Raw genomic sequence first — 19,051 nt, 5'->3', positions numbered from 1 at the left:
TGGTGCTGGGGAGGAGGGAGAGATAGAGCGGGTGTGTTAAGGAGGATTTTTATTTTCTTTTCAGGTATAGGTACTGTGCGTGTATTTATATGCTGAGGGGATGGGGTCCTTAGTGACAGAAGCCTGACAGTGCAAAAGCAGAAGTGATAATTGATGAGCAAGATTCCTGGAAGGATGCATGGCTCCAGAGGACAGTGAAAGCAGACACCTCTTCCTCTAAGGAGGTAGATGTGGTTGGAAGAGGTGTGGAGGTTTCTAAATGTGTGGGCAATGAAACAAAATGTTGAGGGAGTTTACACTCAATCTCTCTATTATCACTTTACAGTACAAATCCTGCTGTGAGGCTGAGTGTGGAGGTGGGCTGGAGTCTGGAGGACAGTGTAGCAGTCTACTTCAAGAAATAGTGGGGGTCTGCCAGAGGCCCAAGGCGGGCCAGTATCACAGCTGTGGTAGGACCCATGACAGGGCATGGTGAGGTCATTTTCTATGGTGTGAGAAGGGTCTTAGTGGGAGTAAGAACAGGGGAAAATGTTTGGGTTCTACTGGAAAATGTGGCAAAGGTACCATAGTGCAAGAACCCAAGGGCTGGTTAGAATGATGAATTATAGTGGTAGGATGAAGGGAGAATTAATCTGGAGGCTATGTGTGCGGAGAACAACTCAAAGGGTTGGACATCACGATAAAATCAGACCAAAGATGCCACATGATTTAGGGAGCTGAGAAGAAATCGGATGGAGTCAGATGTTAGATTTATGATTTCAGAGCCAGAATTCTAGGTGATTGCGTGATCCAGAGCACAGCAGTTGACAGTGGGCTGCAGGTGATAAAATGGGCACGAACGTGATGTTAAGCACAACCCTAAATCCTGAATGGATTCTCTCTTTAAATCTCATAAACTATCCTTGTTTTAAATATGAGGCACGGAGGCATAGAGTGAAAAAGTAACCTGCTCAAGACACCAAGATAAGTCTATAGCTGGGAGGTGAAGCAAGGGCGGTGGGCTCTTCCAGTCTTGGTTATTTTTCACACACCCTGATAAGAATGCCTGGGTCAACTATGTATGCATTCATATCCCTTATGATGATGGCAGTGGTTGGGCTGGAGAGAAAGATGATAAAACAGGGATCAAGTCTTCCATAAAATGTTCACTTGTATCAAAATGATAGCTAGAGTTCCTCATTCCAGGCCAGCTCCATTGCTTATGGCAATCCACTAGGCCACTTTAGCTCTGGGTTCCCATGAGTGGATGAGTCAACTGCTGGGCATGGGCCTCGGCCTCAGGTGGGCCCTCAGCTGCCCTCAGCAATGGTGGTGTGTTTGAGACTTGGAAATTGCTGTTGGCACAGGATTTAAGCCTCAGCCATCTGTGGTGCCAAGCACGGGAGCAGCTTCGATATATCCCTACTACTTATCTAGAGTAGGGAGTCTGTCCCACAGCGCACATAATGTCACACAGGGCTGCTTGTTGACCTAGAAGGGTGGTGGTTGCTGTGTTCTTCAACATACTCCCTCATCCGGCCGAATGTAAAGTCTTCCGGGAGCTATATTTTCAAAGAGGTGGCAGGGCCCCAGATACATTTCAGATTTGGGGGTTGCTTTCCTTGGAATAATTTTCTTGGTACAGTTTTGGTAGAGGCAAGTGATACCATGAATACTTCAGGCATTTGTCAAGTCTGTCCAACTATATTGATTTCTTTTTTTCTTTGCTCTAATTCAAGTCTCATTTCCTCTGTTTATCCCATCATAAAGAGATAGTATGGTTTGGTAGAAATATCTTTATTCACTTGTTTATTTGGCAACTATAACTTCAAATAATATGGAAGCATGTGTCTAGAAGAGAAGAGGTTTTGGGTTTAACCCTAAGTATGTGGGGTATACATAGGCAGAAACCACATCATAACAATTGGTGGATGTCACAAAGGAGCAAAGTTTTTAATGGTAGGAGAGCTCTATGACCTTGGGAGACTTGGTTAAACTTCAGTGCTGAGTTTCTCTGTGCACTGGGTCAACTGTCTCAACATGGCATAGTGTTAGTGAAAAAACAGAAAGAAAACATCAGGAAGGGCCCAGCACAGTGCATTGAATATGGTTATATTCAAACCTGTTGATTCCTCTTCCTTCATATCAGGGTATATTATCTCCCCAGACAAACAGGCAAGGTGGTACCTGGCAGTGGCTAGTAAGAGTGTATTTTTATTCCTGCATGATTAGTGCCAAAGGCTTTTGGCATTCATAAGTAGCTATTTTTGATGTGGACATTTTGATTGGGACACAAATAAAGCTGTAAAAAGTTCGGTTCAGAGTTCACAATAACTTTATTTCACATTCGCAAAGCTCCAGCTTGTCTCCTTCCATGGTTTCACTAGTCTACAGTGGGCACTGTCAGAGGATGTGGGAGGATCTGCTTGGCTCAGGCATTGCCCACTGACCTTTGAGACTGCCACTGAACGAACTGTGATACAACCTGCGAGGTTTCACAATTTAGGAAACTAAAATTACATTCCTCCCATCAGAAATGGTCTCTGGATGATCCAGGACTGTTTTCACCCATTCTAGTGTTTCTGAACCTGGAGTAAAGTCTATCAGGTCGAATGAGGTCCATCTTTGCTTTGGCTTTGTCAGCAGTCAGTGCTTCATTTTGGCCTTGCTAAGTGTTTCAGCTGATATTTTCTCATCTAGACTTATTGCATGTTTCTTCTCACATATGTTGTGTCATTTGTTCAGATATGAAAAGAATCATGATTCTCTGAAAAGAGCCAAGAATGTTGAGTGAGGGCACCTTGGGCTGACTGTTGACTCTCAGCCTCTCTGAGTCTCTATTAGGTCAGATCCAGACAGTCTTTGTGCGAAGGCCAACAATATAATGCATGAGAAATATGCCATGCAAAATGCACAGATCTCAGTAGATACAAATTATAGTTTTATTTATATTATCCTTCAACTTATAGATCATGGCTGGCATGTTAATGACAGGCTTCTAGGATGTGACAGATATTTTTGTTAAAATACTATTAATCCTTTAGGACATTAATAGAGAATAGGAATAAAAATCCCTCAATGTTTATGCTCTCACTGTTTGATTTTTAGAGCAATATTTAGATGGTTGGTCTGAAGTTTTGAGCACATATTTTCAGGATATTTTTAGTTTAAAAAATCAGTGCATTATCCTCTATGAGGTTAATGGAGATTAGGGGATGAAGTTCACAATACTATCAATGTTAATTAAAAATCCCAGATCTCTCAGATTCAATAAGTTGGAGGGAAGTTGATGACCTGGCTTGAGGATACAACTGGTGTTACCCAAGGTTCTCCTTCTATTTTGTCTATGCTTCATCCATAAGTGCACACCCATTCTATAAACTCTATCCTCAGTGTGGCCTCCTCTGCTCAAGAATCTGCCATGGCTCCCTATTGCTCGGTGGGTTTTCTGGAGTCTGGATGATGCCGTCTGTCTTTGACATTATTCTCCCAATTGCATCCATTGATGATCTGTGTGCATGTGACCATTACTGTGCTACCTGTTTACTGTAGAGTTGCTCATTAGTTTGGGCAAGATTATCTTGCCCTGAGGTGCATCTCCAGAAGCTGCTGCTATCATGATTTTCCAGGCCATCTCTCCTATAAGAATCAGCTGCTTTCTGAACTGTGTTTAGGTCAACCTTGCTTCCTTCAGGGATTTTCCCTCAAATAGACTAGAAAGGAGGACCATGCCCCTGAAGGTGGTACATTGTACTAAACCACAGCCAGTTGGAGAATTTTCACAGATGGTTTGCTTTTGAAGATGATGAAATCTTGGTGACTAAGAGTGACCTACAGATCCCTGTTAGGAACAGCAGCCCCTTTTAAGAAACTGCTTGGTTACTACGTACATACCTCATTTATCCTGGAGACTGTGAACAAGAGGGGGTGGATTTGATTCTGTAAAAGGACATAGTTTCTATCATGGCATTTATTCAGAATATACTCTAATAAAGTTCACCAAATGCACCAAAACTATGGGTTCTCATGGATCTTCTTACCTGATCATTGAATCAGGAAGATTTCCAAATGTTGGCTGGTTTGACTATTCCTATGTGAAACAGATGAACCATAGCCATGGGGTGACAACAATGAACGGTTTGCTTAGAACAGTGTGTAAATTTTATATTTCTGCAACAAATGATCACAAATGAAGTGACTTAAGGACTAGAAGTTTATTATTTTATTGTTTTACAGGCTAGAAGTGTGATTTAGTTTTCATTGGATTAAAACCAAGGTATGAACAGGACTGTGTTCCTTTTCGGAGGCTCTAGGAGAGAATCCATTCCCTTGTGTTCTGCAGTTTGTGGAGGCTGCTCGCATTCTTTGGCTCATGGCCCTGAATCCATCCTCAAAGACAGCAATGTTGAATCTCTTTGACCATTGAGTCACCTTTGTGGTTCCCTCTGAGTCTTCCTTGTATCTCTTTCTTCTACTTTTTTGGTGGTACTAAGATTTAAACTGAGGGCTTTCACATTGAGCTACTTCCCATTTTTTTTTTTTTTTTTTTCATTTTGAGGCAGAGTGCTCCTAAGTCACTAAATTTCCCAGGCTGTCTTGAATTTATGATCTTCCTGTTTCAGTCTCCCAGAGTGCAAGAATTACTGGCATGTACCACTGTAACTGGCTTCCATCTTCCACTTTTAAGAGCCACTATGACAGCATTTGACCATTCTGAGTATGCATGATAATAATCCTGTTCAGCTTCTTAGCAATCTTAATTAATCCCATCTGCATCCTTTTTGCTATGTTGCTTATCATATTCTCATTTTGAGGGGAGCAGTTATGATGCTGACAATACACACAGACTAGGATATAAGGTTCCCAACTCCACTTTTGCTTCACCCAGAGTGAAGGAATTATATATGCAAGAGATACCCACACTGAGGTCCCATCTACTGAGAAAATATTGGCCATGGCTATGATAAAAACCTGGATAAGTCCATCAGATGTCTTAGTTATTTCCTTTCACAGAGACACAATACCTAACACTTGCAATGTAAGGGAGGAGAGGTTTACTTTGGCTGGCAGTTTCAGTCTGTGGATGGCTGGTTCTGTAGTAGAAGCAGGACAGCAGAAGGGCGTGGCAGAAGAAAAGGTGCTCAGGTGCTCAACATATGGTAGTCAGGAAGCAGAGAGAAGGAAGGAGCCGGAAAGGAGAACACCCTTTCATGTCATGCCTACCGAGATTCTGAACCCACCTCCCAATAACAAGGCAGTCATCTACTCATCAGTGGACTAATTCATCCCCACCATATAATCATCTTCCAAACAGATGAAGACATTTCAGATCTAAACCATGACAGTCAAGTCACTGACCATTAGCCAACCCTTCCTAAAGGAAAATTTACTAATACCTGCTACATACTAGAGAGTTGGAGATGCTGGCTGTCTTCTGCCGAGTAAGACCACAGGTGAATGCCACAAGAGGGAGGCAATGATGGCAGTTTCATGCTCCAGTTATCCTTCAGGCATTCACAGAGGAATGAGAAAAACATCTGCGCTCTGTCCTCACACCATGCAAGTATCTCATGGGATCAATGTGACACACACCACCCTTGTTACCTGAGGCTTTTTTCTCACTTTATGTAGTGGCTGGTCCCTAAGAATTTGCTTGTGTGGTTTCATCATACTGGACAACATTGCCCTCTCGATCCATGTTCTCTACTCAATTTATATATCACTCAAGTCTCTTTTCCACCCTCACTGTTCCCAGAAAAGCTTCCACAATTTCCTCCTCCGGCTGGGTGAGGTAGATTTTAAGTGCATTTTCATATCTTTTTTAAAAAAAATAACTAGACCATAAACTTCAATTCCTAGAAACCATGTTTTCTTAAGAATTTGGAAAACAATAAGAACTTTTTTTCTAACTCAAGTTTCTGATCATTAGAGGACATATACCCCAAACCAGATTACTGCATGAAGATCCCTTTATTTACTTTAATAATGACTATACAGTGCTCAATAACCATCAAGCTTATAAACTCTAGTACACTGTGACAGAGTTCACTGTGGGTTCATGAATGGGTTGTCTCAGACCAAGGTAGAGTGGTACCTTTCATTTGCCATTTTATATTTAAACATTGATCTGCAAATATGAGCAAACTTTGAGCCATAGAACATGGCTTGCAGAGCTGATTCCACATCCCTTAGCCTTGTGAAATTGAGCTGTGGGTCTGCATGTGTCAAGTGCAGAATTCACCAGACACAAGTGCGCATGGTCAGTCTGGCCACTGAGAAGGGTCTAGCTCTTCTGTGTTAACAGCAGAGAGAGGAGAGAAGGGGGATGTGCGATCTCAGATCCTCCTCAGGGTAAAGGGGGTGGGGGATATCTTTGAGACAGTAGCCCTGCCTACTCGTAAAATTTAGCTCATTGAATCCAGACTGAACAATTGGACTAGATGTTTCTCCTTTGGGGAAGAAGAGCGAGTGAGAAGGTGGAGAGAGGAACAAAATTCTCTCTGTGACACTTCTCTGCAGTGAGGAACATGGATAGAAATGTAATGGAAATTACCATTTCTTTGAGGTGAAATGGGAGCACAGGGGGAAAAGCACACATGACTGCCCTTCCGGGCACCTTGGGCTTTGTGTCCCCAGCAAGGTGTGTGAGACTGACCCAGGGTAGCTATCACCCTGCTTGCTGACAGGATGGGTGAATGGATAGCTGAATGGACAAGGGGTGGCAGAGGCTGATAGATGTGCCTTTCCTTCTGGTCATGAGCCTTTCCTTCTTCTTCTGAATTACTGATTAACTGTGCTTCATGAGGTATTAGAAATGGAACTCAGCTTCATGGATCTGTTACTGAAAGTGCCCCAGAATCTTCTGCACCGTCCCTTTAGCCCTACCCATCAAGGAGGCATGTTGTCATCGGAGGTGAGCTCCTTCCTGGGATAGGGATGGGGCTATAGGATACAGGCAGAAGCTGAGAGTGTCATCCAGACTCTGGGATCAGGGCTCCTTGTCAACTTGATGAAGTGAGCTCTGTTTGGAGTAAAGCCTTGTTATCTGACCAGAGCTGACACAGTGGAGAAGTTGAAAAAGGAGGTAGATGGAAACCAATGGCAGGTGGTAGAGTCATACAGCTCTCTTTGCTTCCTCTGTTATGATGAAATGGAAGTAGAGTGAATATGTGCAAGGACTAAAGGGACTAGTGGCTGTGGACCCAGGGAAAAGATGAGGTTTCAGGACTCTGTAATCTCAGCAGAGAACTGGATAGGAAATTGGAGGTAAGAACCCCACTGTAGGAGTTGGCTCACACAGACAAAGATTAAGAGGGGCTCTTGGAAGCTAAGGTCTCTTCTCTGAATCCACAGTATGCAGCCAGCACAGCACACATACTGAATGCTCTGGGTTGGGTGACTTTGGTTTGAGGAGCATGCTATTTTCCCTCATCGGGGAGATAGACCAACTTTACTATGCACTGAGGCATGTGCTGCTGGTGAATCTCCCTTTGACAAGGACTTGCCAACTGAGCCATACAGGGGTATACCAATGACCCTAGCATCTGTTAGTTTCTTTAAAGATGACAGAAAGCTCTCTAAATTCACATCTCTGTTGGGGAGTGGTCCAGTCCATGACTGGTAGGTAAGGTTCAACTTGGGACAATGTTAAAGGATCATTCTAACTCCAGAGGTCCCCATAGGGTCACCTGAGGCTACCACAGGGTCTGCGTCCCAGTTGAAATTCTGTCTCTGCTACATATCCTTGTTCTCTTCCCTGTCACAGCTTTTAATTTGAAGGATATGCTTAATAAACATCCTGCTTGCTAAACATCTTCATGGGGAAGCAATCTGTGACTCTCTCTTTTGTATTGTGTTTAATCTGGTTTAGAAAAGCCAGGAGTGAGTTTAGGTTGAGCAGGAAGGGATAAATCAAAACTGTAAGGCCAAGGTTTGTGTAAGACTTAATTTAGATTGAAAATTCCAACAAAATTTGTTCAAGATCTCATCGATATGCTAAGAGTACTTCCTGAGAAGACTGTGGAAGCCAGACTGGGCCCCACAGAATTTGACATCTCATTCCACTGATGTTCAAAAACGATACCATAATGTGAAACAGGATGATGTTCATCCAAAAGGAGCTGGCTCATGTTACCTGGGGAAGGAGACCTGTGGGGTCCTGGGCCCACTCAGGGAACATTCCACCTGAATAGCTACTTCTGAGCTACTTTTTGGTTACTATTTGGAAAGTAGAACCACTGATTCTGAAATTTGCAAATAGAATTGAAATGATTTCACTCAATAATGTGGTCTACAATGAACGAATGTAATAGAGTTGAAATGGTTTTACCCATTAGTATGGCCTACAGTGAATGTTCCCTATGAGACAGGAGAGAGGTAAACTGGAGAGAGTAGCATGAGTTCCGGGTCCCAATCTGTGCATGGCCAGACTGTTGAGTAAATTCCCCTCCTCCACATCCGTAGAACTGCATAACAGGGAGCAAACCCTCTCCATTTCAGATTTGTTGTGGGAATTGAAATAAGAAACTCCTTTTGCTCTACCTCCATCCCATGCAGCTCCTGAGAAGATACGCTCTTTTCATATATTAATTTCTTATGGATCAGCTATGTTTTGAATATCATCCATGTGCCAGGTGCTGATCTAAGAACTAAAAAATACAGGTCACTGTGAAACATGGCCCTAGCCTTGAGTAACGCTCAGTTTCATGTGACAACATGGTTGTAAGCACCACAAGAGAGTCAGAGTTCTTGGCCCCCCAACCCTGGAGTGCAGAATTGGGGGACTGTTAGGGCTTGGATATTGCACATCTGCCAAGCCCACTGGAATCTGGTATACCAAGATTGCCAGTGAAGGAGTTCCCTTGAAGCCATTTAGGAACAAAACTTTCTCTGAGAGGTCAGTACCGTTTCTAAATCCTCACATTTCCGTGGATATAAGGGTATGAAGGCAAACTGGAAAAGCAGTCAAGAGTCCAAATACCAGTACAGTAATGAAGAATCACTTCCTCTCCCAGTTACTGGCCCCATCTTGAAGTCACTATGATTGCTAGAATGTCCAGTATTCTTTGTCCATTTGTTACTATTTTATCCCTCAGTGTCCATGGAGAGAACCAGGATTTGTGATGCTTGAGGATTGTTTTAGCTGAAATTTGTAATCAACAAGATCTACAGTCAATAGGTACAGGGTAAAATAAATAATCACATGAAGGTATCCAACCATAGTTTAATGAGAGTGATTCATCACTTTAAGCAAAGTACAATTGGTCCCAGAAATTGGAATCAGATCCTTTAACAGGGGACAGGCTGTCTGGGGAAGAAGTCAGGGAGTAGATAGGTATATGTGAGATCACAGGCTAGATAGTCCTGTTGAAGCTCCTATACACAAAAAATAGTCCCCTCAGCAGCAAAGATGTCACTAATCAACATTTGTAAATTACATTTATGTGTAAAAATTGTTAGTGCAAAACCATTTAGTGTCCAAAAACACAAGTGCTGATTAACTAGTGAAGAAAGTACTAGTAAACTCATTAAGAAATACAGTATGTTTTTGTCTTTGCATTGGCCTGAGCATTACAATTAGCATCCACACCTACACAAAATGCAAATATGGTTGTAAAATCAATTTTGAAATTTGAGGTCCTTAAGCTTCTTGGTTTCCATGCCAACAGGGCACATCTGACACTACTTGGATTTCGATTGCATGAAAAGTACATCTTGTTCTTAGTCCTTCCCAAGTGTCCAAACATGTGGCTGACAGTTTGTACTTTATATGTAAAATAGGAGCCTGTATTGTGAGAGCTACTTTTGTGGGACTTTTTCTTACTCACAAATGAAAGCATCTATGCTTTTCCTCTAGGCAATGTCTGCCTTTTGTGGGAGCTCCTTTTCAGTAGATCTTTTCTTTCCTGCTGACTCAAAATCTCAGTCTAAAACCCAACTCAAACTCTCCTTCATTCTACCACTTTCCAAGCTGTACCTCTTCTTTTCACCTCCAAATTTCTTCTATCCATTAACATTTTATTTATGGAGACTGAAATTTAACTTTTGTATCATGTTTCATGTGTCATGAAATAGTGTTCCAACCCTTTGCAAATACAGAAATATTTTTAGCTTGAGTGCCATAAAGTAATAATGCCATATAGGGTTATGGTTTACCCAAGTTGGGTACCAGTATTTTAGTGGAGGAGGATGCAGTCAGTGTCAGGTAAAGACACAGCCAGACCTAATTCCATTGTGTTTGTGGCCCCAATTGCTCCCAAACTTCTTGAAATTATTTTCACCTTTCATCTTTTAATATCTTGCTCTTCCCCTTTTTCTCATTATATGAACCTCATCCTTCTATTGAAACTTCTCTTGAAAATCTTTAGAAATATCCAAGTTGTCAAACCCATTGGGCACTTTCAGTCCCCCAATGTTGAGCCTTTTACTTACAGTCTTTGTCTCAAAACTACTCCTTCTGTGACCTGCATGACCTCTCCAGGCTGTCTATCATATCTAAATCCTCTCTCTTTTTTCCTTCTTTTTCACTCAAACATGTTTCCTTTGAATGTCTTTGTCCTTTTCTTCTCTGTCTTTCCATTATTTACTTTGCTAATCTCATATCTGGGTTTTAAAAAAGACCATCATGTGGGTGGTCCTCCAAACGCCATACAGCTCCTCACCACTAGAACTAGAGCTCACAGTGTACCAAACATTCCAACCTGAATGTCAGGATGCATCTTAAATACAGCATGTCTTAAGAACAAAAAAGAACAGAACAAAACAGAACAGAACAGAACAGAAGAAAACAAACAAACAAACAAAAAAACAACAAAAAAACCCCACACAAACCAAATGACAAAATTTGGTTGTTCTTGACATTTGCTCATGAGCCAATTTTTAAGACAAATGGAGCTCTGTCCTGGTGTTGGGGCCAAGTGTATAGTCTTAGTTTTGTTACCACATCCTTCATCTGAGAAGTATATTGAGACTTCACCAATAACCTGATATGCTGGAAGATCAGGCTCCAGTGACTGGGAGGAACATCTTTAATACACAAGGTCAGTTTGGAGGCTGTGTGGAGTTTCTGATGAAAAATTCCTCATTTACATTAATGTTGCCACCATCCTTGTAGCTACTCAGATAGAGAAGTCTTACTACTGTTATTATTTTTATTATTTCTCTTACTGTCATACCAGTTGTTTTCCTATCCTTGTGCCTCCAACCCTGGCAATATCTAAACACTTCTTTCCATGCTGCTTTTTCCCAGTTATTCTCTTTTCAATTCCTGCTCAGCATTTGGCGACTCACTCTTAAGTAGCCTTTTCTCCTCTATTCTTTTCCTTACCTAGTCTAGCATATATATAGTCATCCAATTAATCCTCCTATATAACATTTCTAAATTTTCAGAGACCTGATCAGAATTTTCAGGGCTTCCCCATTACCTATAGAATAAAGATAATTATGATGTTCTAACCTTCAAAATCATCCCTATCTATAACTTCTTTGGGTAGGTTTATTCCTAAGTATTTTATTCTTTTTGTGCTATTAAAATGGAATTTTTTCTTAATTTTAACTTCTAACAGTTAATTATAGGTTTTTAGAAAGACAACTATTTTTCAAATGTTAATTTTGTATCCTGCAACTTTACTAAATTTATTAGTGCTAACAATTTTTTGGTGGACTATTTAAGATGTAGTGCATCTAAGATCATATCATCTACAAATGGAGACAGTTTTATGTCTTCCCTTTATTTCTTTATCCTGTTTAATTGCTCTGGCTAGGACTTCGAGTACTACATTGAACAGAAGCATTGACATTCTTAAAGGATACTAGACACAAATAGATGGGAAGACATCAGATGTTCATATATTAGAAAAATTAATATTGTTAAGTTGTTCATACTACTCAAAGCAATCTATGAATTCAATGTAGTTCTTATGAAAATCTCATAGGCCAGTGGTGGTGAACCTATGCCACACATGTTATTGTGTTCTGCTCTTAAGACAAAAGAGCTAATATATGAGTTGTTTTTTGTAAATTAAAACTTCAGTATTCAAGTTTCACTGAAATGTTTACATTTTGTGGTAAATAAGTGGGTTTTGGTTGCAGTTTGGGGAGTCAGTTTATAAAATGTTCACCATCTCTTCCACAGACTTTTATATACAGCAACAGAAAAAAAATCCTACAAGTCACAAGAAGTCACTGAAGATCCCAAACAGATAAAGTAATCATGAGCGTGAAAAACAAATCTGAGAGCAGCACATTTCCTGCCTTAAAAATAAATTACAAATCCACAATGAACAAAACAATATAGTACTGACAAAAATTAGACACAGACATCTATTGAACAGAAAAGATATCCTTGGAAATGAAATCTTCAAATACAAGGTCCAACTCATCTTCTATAAGAATATCAAGAATACTACATGGGGAATGGGTAGTCTCCTGAATAAATCATGTTGGGAAAACTGAACATCTACATGCAGAAGAAAGAAATTGAACTCTTATTTTAAACATAAAAATCAGCTCAAAATATACTAAAAACTTAAAACTAGTACCTAAGACCACACGATTTCTTGAAAAAAAAAAAAAAAAAAACAAAGAGGAAAATCTTGGTGACATTGGTCTCAGCAATGATGTCTTAGATATGACATCAGAAGCACAGGCCACAACAGAACAGTAATTATGAGGGGTTATATGAAACTAAAAGTCTTCTGTATAGCAAGAAAAACAACCAAAAGTATGAAAAGGCAACCTGTGGATTGGGAGGAAATATATGCAAATCTCTATTTGATAAGGAGTTGATTTAGTTTAAAAAATATATAAGGGTCTCCTACAACTCAATAGCAAACAAACAACAAATCTACCATACTCACAACAGAACCCAACTACAAAAATAGGCAAGGAAGCTAAGCAAATAAATCTCCAAAGAAGACACAAAAACAGGTAACAGATATGTGAGAAATAACATAACTCGGGGCTGGGGATTTAGCTCAGTGGCAAAAGCACCTGCCTGGCAAGTGCAAGGTCGTGAGTTTGGTTCCCGATACTGGAGAAAAACCAAAAAAAAAAAAAAAAAAAAAAAAAAAAAGAAATAACACAACTCATCATCAGGCAAATTAAAACTGAAATTACAATAATATCTGTTAGATTTTCTATCATATAAAAGATGAAAAACAAAGAAATGTTAGTGGGAATCTGGTAAAAGGGAACCTTCACACACTGTTGGTGGGAATGTAAATTAGCAGAGCCATTATGGAAAACAGTATGGCACTTCCTCAAAAAATTAAAAATAGAACTACCATGTGATCCAGTAATCTCTCTTCTGGGTATATATACAAAAGATATAAAGTCGGTATGCTGAAGAAATTCTTTGCACCCTGATATTCCTTTCGTTATTGTCCACAGAATCAAGATTTGGAATTGGTCTAAGTGTCCATGAAAGGTTGAATGAATAAATAAACTGTAGCATATGTATACAGTGTAGAGCTACTTTCCCTTTAAAAGGAAGGAAATCCTGTCATATGCAATGTAGGTAAAGCTGAAGGATATTAGATTAAGTAAAATAAGCCCAATATAGAAAGACACGTGCCTCATGATCTCACCTATATGTGGAATCTAAAAATGAACTCATAGAAGCAAAGAATAAAACTGGTGGTTACCAGAATCTGAGGGGATGAGAACTGAGGGAGAGGATGATCAAAGGGTTTAAAATTTCAGTTAGAATCAATAAGCACTAAGGAGCTATTGTACACACCATGGTGACCACAGATAATAACAATGTATTGTGTATGTGAAAAATGATGAGAATTTAAAAATGGTCTCATTACAAAAAATATTTTACATAGTGGAATATTACTAATTTAGAAAGAAAGATAAACTCAAGGCTTTTTTAGGCAAATGGATGCAACTAGAGACCATACTCATAAGTGAAATAAGTCAGACTCACATATGTAAACATCACATTGTCTCCCTAGTGTAAGAACCTGAAAGAGTAAATAAAATCTAAAAGGTAGAGTAGATATTGTAAAAGGGAAAGAAATTGCTCAAAAGGAAAGAACAACTGGGATGAAGGAAAAGAGAAGACAGAAGGGAGAGTATGTATATATGCATACCCAAGATAGCAAAGATAATTGTACTACTAATTTTTATTGTTTTATTGAAGGAACAGTTAATGTTTAATTGTTTGATCAATCTTACATGCCTACATTTGTTTATCTGAGTAACCAATTTGAAGGTAACAATATGTCATAGAACTACCATTGTTAACTTCCTATTGCATCTGAAAATCTATATTGTTTTTATGTTGCTTTGTTTATGTCTCTGTGTTTGTTAATATGTTTTCATTCTTTTATATTTAAAATAAAAGGGGAGAATGCAAAAAAACCACATGTGAGATCATTATATGTTAATTAGTCTGACTTAGTCATTCCACAATGTACAAATGTATAAATATATATATATATATATTGCAAAAGAGAAAAGAAGAAAAATCAGAAGAATTTCTACTACTTGTGACCACATGTGTGGACCTGGAAGACATTAAGGGTAATACATCAGTCATATAATGATGAATATCCCTTGATTCCTCCTAAGGTGATGCATCTAAAATAGTCACATGTATAGGAATAGACAATAGAATGATGGATGCAGGGTCTGAGGTGGTAAATAGGAAGTTTTTCAATTGGAGTAATGTCACAGTTATATAAGATGATCAAGTGCCGGTGATCTGCTACACAGTTTATTGCCTGTACTTACCAATTAGGTATTGTGCACTAAAGTTCTTTGAAGAGAGTAGGTCTCAGGTCTGATGGTTTTAACACATGCACACACATACAGACAGTGCTATAGAGACAAAGGAAATTTTGGGAGGTGAGGGGTATGTTTGTTACATTGACCATGTTGAAGATAACACAAATTCACCGAATTGTAGACATTAAATATGTTTAATGCTTGGCAGACCAGTTGTAACTCAATAAACTTGGGGAAGGTGTGTGAAAACATCCCTGTCTGCTCTTGAGCTCCTTTCACTAGTGCTCCCCACTTGCAACCCCCATGCTGCACCAGCAATGAATTTATGAAAGACATCCCTCAAGCCAGTGGAGAAACAGGGCCTTCTTTGTCCAGGGTCTGAGTGTCTTGGTGCATTATCAAGCCTTTCTCTCAGTGTATAGAAGAATATGGTAGCACAACTGACACACATGCTATACATTTGGCCTCCAAACCACACCAGAGTCCTGTTATCAGGCCTATGGTGTTCCAGTGAGGCAGGAGTCAGACTGGTAGATGCAGGGTCCTCTGAGTGTCTTCAGATCAGGTACAACTTGGCTCCAATGACTCTCAAGATGTGGAGTGTAGCTAATGGCAGCATGTGATGGTCTCATGTCTCCCATGATGGGCAAGGAGAGTGGTGATGAAACAGGCAGGCCCTGAATCTTGACTGACTTATTATATGCATCACTTCCCTCCTCCCCCTTCTAACATGCAGGCAAGGTTCTTTTCATGGTTTGCCACTCAAACCCAGAACCCAGAAAAGGGCCTAGTGAGAATATAGTAAATATTTGTTGAATGAATACACTGAATTTGTTAAAGAAACTTGCAGCAAACTCAAATACAGAAGCAAATTCATGTTCTTGGATGGTTAAGTTTTGTTGAGTCGAGAGTTTCTCTTTTAGTCCTAGAACAAGGTGAGCACCAGAAATGCAAAAGAGGCCAACCATTTCTTTAACAGGCAGCCCCTGAATGGTCTCTGACCAAATAATATTTGCAAAACCTCTGACTATGAGTGTCCAAAGGGAACAGTATGCCACTCTCATTGGGAAATTTGTTTATAAATCTGAGCTTATCCTTTTAATTTCAAGGGAAGACGAGAAAACCTTGCAATACATTAAGGGATATGACAAGGAACGTGTGAAAAGGAAAGACCTGTGAATTCTTTGGTGCCTTCAAATCACTGCTAAATTGTCCTCTCTTGTCAAAGTGATGTTTGTGCCCATTTTTTTTTTTTTTTTTTTTGGTTATTCTCCGGTACCGGGAACCGAACTCATGACCTTGCGCTTGCCAGGCAGGCGCTTTTGCCGCTGAGCTAAGTCCCCAGCCCCATTTGTGCCCATTTTAGAGAGGACAGATTTTAAGGGGAATGTGTTGAGGCCAGTGATCAGTAAGTTATCTAGGTGTTACCCGTCCTTGGCAGCCAGTAGCACAGCAGAAACATGGGCTGGCAGCTGCGGAGGCCCCCACCCAGGCTTTCTTGAATTTCAGATATATTGGAGTGTTATCACTGATTGGAACAACTCTTCCCGGGCTTGGGGTTCTTAAGGAACTCTTGCAGAGCGCTATCCTAGTCTAGCTACTCAGGTCTCAGAATCTCCATGGAGCAAAAAAAAAAAAAGCTTACAGAACTCTCTGAAGATTTTTCTTTACTTTATGGCAGCACAGTGACTAGCTGAGATGGTCTGCACCGCCACTGAGGAATTTCCGGTAGAGAGTCTTTGTAATTCTAATCCTACTGTGATAGCTGCCCTGAAGAACAGTCCTGTTCTTCATCCACCAGTTGGGAAGTTGGTTGAACCTGTAGGCATATAGGTGGGGCTCTGCGACATATCAGTTCCTGGACTGGTTGAGTTCTTTTCATTCATTATTCAAGCCTCTTCTCATTCCCCAAGTCTCTTCTTCCCCAGGATGCATGCCGGGCTATCAGGCTCTTGTCTTGGGCCATATCCCAACTTTCTGTCACAATTGTACAAAAGCAATGGGCCCTCCTTACTGAAGACATCTCTAACTACATCAAATCAACACCATCGAGGCTGTTAGTATAGCCCCAAACTGTAGGATGTAACATGTATTTTTGCCGCATTAATGATGGAGAGTACCTGTCTCACCACAGTCTTTCCAGCTATGAGTATTACTATTTTTATTAGTCTTTGCCAAAATAAAAGGTACACTGTGATGGAATTGCATTACTGGTTCAATTTTATTTCTTTAATTATCCAAGAGATTGAACAATTTTTCATATGTTGATTGGTCATTTGCATTTCTTCTTTTGCAATTTCTCTTTAACCTCGATGAATGAGTCTTTTTGCATTTCTTTCCATCCTCAGAAATGCAAGTATATTTTTCAGCTCCCCTTGGGTGAATTCTCAAATCAAAGCAGCCACGTTACATTAGTGCTGCATCGCAAGTGCATATGATTCTCTTCCTGTTCACCTTGTGCAGAATTCAACCTAGACTCAAAACTCAGCAAGAATTTGCAGATGTCTGCTTTCAGTTTTTGTATACATATATCTGTATGGATGCATGCATATATATTATATACAAATATACAGTCAGTTATGCTGTATTTATATATGCACATATGTAAATATAGTCAGTATATACTCAGTGTGTATATATATTAAAGTATGGGCCACATTTTAATAGGGAAGTTTGGGAGCTATCCCTTTAAGAAGATTATTTTCAAGTTGAACCAAAATGAGACTCTGAATCACAATATAGTTTACTTGGCAAGCAAAAGTCAAAACAAAACAAAAACTCAATTGCTTTGTAAATGCCTGAGAGTTATCTTCTTGGTCTAACAACACAGAAAGGAGTAATCTTTCCTGGTGGCCCAGGATGCAGTGTGGGTCTTTGTGCCCTCAGCCCGCCACTCCCACTGTCAGATGCAGAGATAGAAGTCAGGATTCTGGTGTTTAAATATTATACGCCTGTATGTTTCTAAAGCTCTATTGATGACACTTCCTAAGGCAGAAGAGGGTTTTTCTAGGTGAAAAGTGAACATTGGACATGTGCTCTTTCCTTGCACAGATGTTTCTGTCTATTTCTGGGGTATGCAGAGAGGGCTTATTCTGCCTGCGGAGGGGGCCCTCAGGAACAGCCGGGGTTTCCACACCCCAGTTTCCTGCATGTGCTTTCTCGTTTCCTCATATAGCTACTGCCAGGACCTGAGGTTTTAGGAGGTACAGATTGTGGCAGCTATATGGCCGCATTTATCAGGCCCTAAGACCAGGGAAACAAAGGCCAGGGAAATGCAAATAGATTTTATGGTTAAGATGACTTATTCAATAAACTCAGTTTATTAAAGTGCTCATAAAGTTGGAGATGCTCTATGTCTCCCTGTAGCCCACCTTATCTGACATCTTCTCCTTCCATTGCCTGCTCTCTCTCCCCTCTTCCTCTCTTTTCTTTATTTCTCTTATATTTTCTCTTCTGTCCCCTTATTTGTTACAATAACCACAAGTGAGAGGCTGCCCCAGATGAGGTTCACGTGCCACTGGTCTGTATATCCACCTGTGGCCACAGGGGACACTCAGATTGGTCAGAAATTCTGTCCATCCCCCCAGTTTGCGTACTTGCATGTTGCCCGTACTCTCTCTGTCCTGGCACTTCCGCCTTTCCCCAACTCATCCCATGCACCAGCCACACTTCACTCTATTTGTGGGTTTTGGAGTTGCTTTTCTGCCCAGGACTTCTGTCTTAAGCCATCCTCCTGGGGACAGAGAGGTTGCCTTTCAAGCTTGCAGGCCTTGCTCTTAACACACTTGCATTTTTGCTTTGTACACTCCTCATTGCAGCTTATTACTGATACTGAGAAGATCAAACTCTTGACTTCTGTCCCATAGGTGCTACTCCAAGTGGGCTGTTTCTGCTGTTCCCTGCTAGACAAGGACATTAATAACCACATACTCTTTAGAAGGAGGAAGGTGATGTCTGTTAGGAGACATTCACCCAATCATACCTTTCTAGTTATTCAAACACGTACTGCTGGGCTAGGGCTGAATATCTCTCAGAAACGGTCAGGCTGTGCCTGGAGTTGAAGCTCAGCTTTGGTGCCTCTACCTGCAGCAGGAAACCCAGACTAGAGCAGCAGAGAGGGTGCCAAAACAGTACAGGCCCTTGTAAGCAGAGTCAACAGCTCTCCACACACAGGCCTGTCATTTCCCTTCACTGGTCCCTGCTCCCCTGACAGACCTGCTGCAGTTGCATACGTCACTGGTGCCTGCTGAGTTGATGAGTGAATGAGCTGCGTCATGCTTAGACTTGAAGGACCAGTGTTGTACAGCCCATAAAAGAAGAAGAATCTAATGTGATACTT

At 40.6% G+C, this 19,051-nt stretch overlaps 1 long non-coding RNA gene across 1 annotated transcript in view; it reads left to right on the top strand.

The window, feature by feature from the left end:
- LOC106148930 overlaps positions 1-12,481 on the top strand; it is a 54,334-nt gene extending 41,853 nt beyond the window's left edge. The window contains exon 3 of the long non-coding RNA XR_001234713.1: positions 12,127-12,481. This is a non-coding gene — a long non-coding RNA (uncharacterized LOC106148930). The remainder of the gene's footprint in view (positions 1-12,126) is intronic.
- The last annotated feature ends 6,570 nt before the right edge of the window (positions 12,482-19,051 follow it).

This window comes from Chinchilla lanigera, unplaced genomic scaffold, assembly GCF_000276665.1.
Source record: "Chinchilla lanigera isolate Chin_1 unplaced genomic scaffold, ChiLan1.0 scaffold00032, whole genome shotgun sequence".
Classification (NCBI taxonomy): Eukaryota; Metazoa; Chordata; class Mammalia; order Rodentia; family Chinchillidae; genus Chinchilla; species Chinchilla lanigera.
This window is presented reverse-complemented; position numbering and strand designations above follow the sequence as displayed.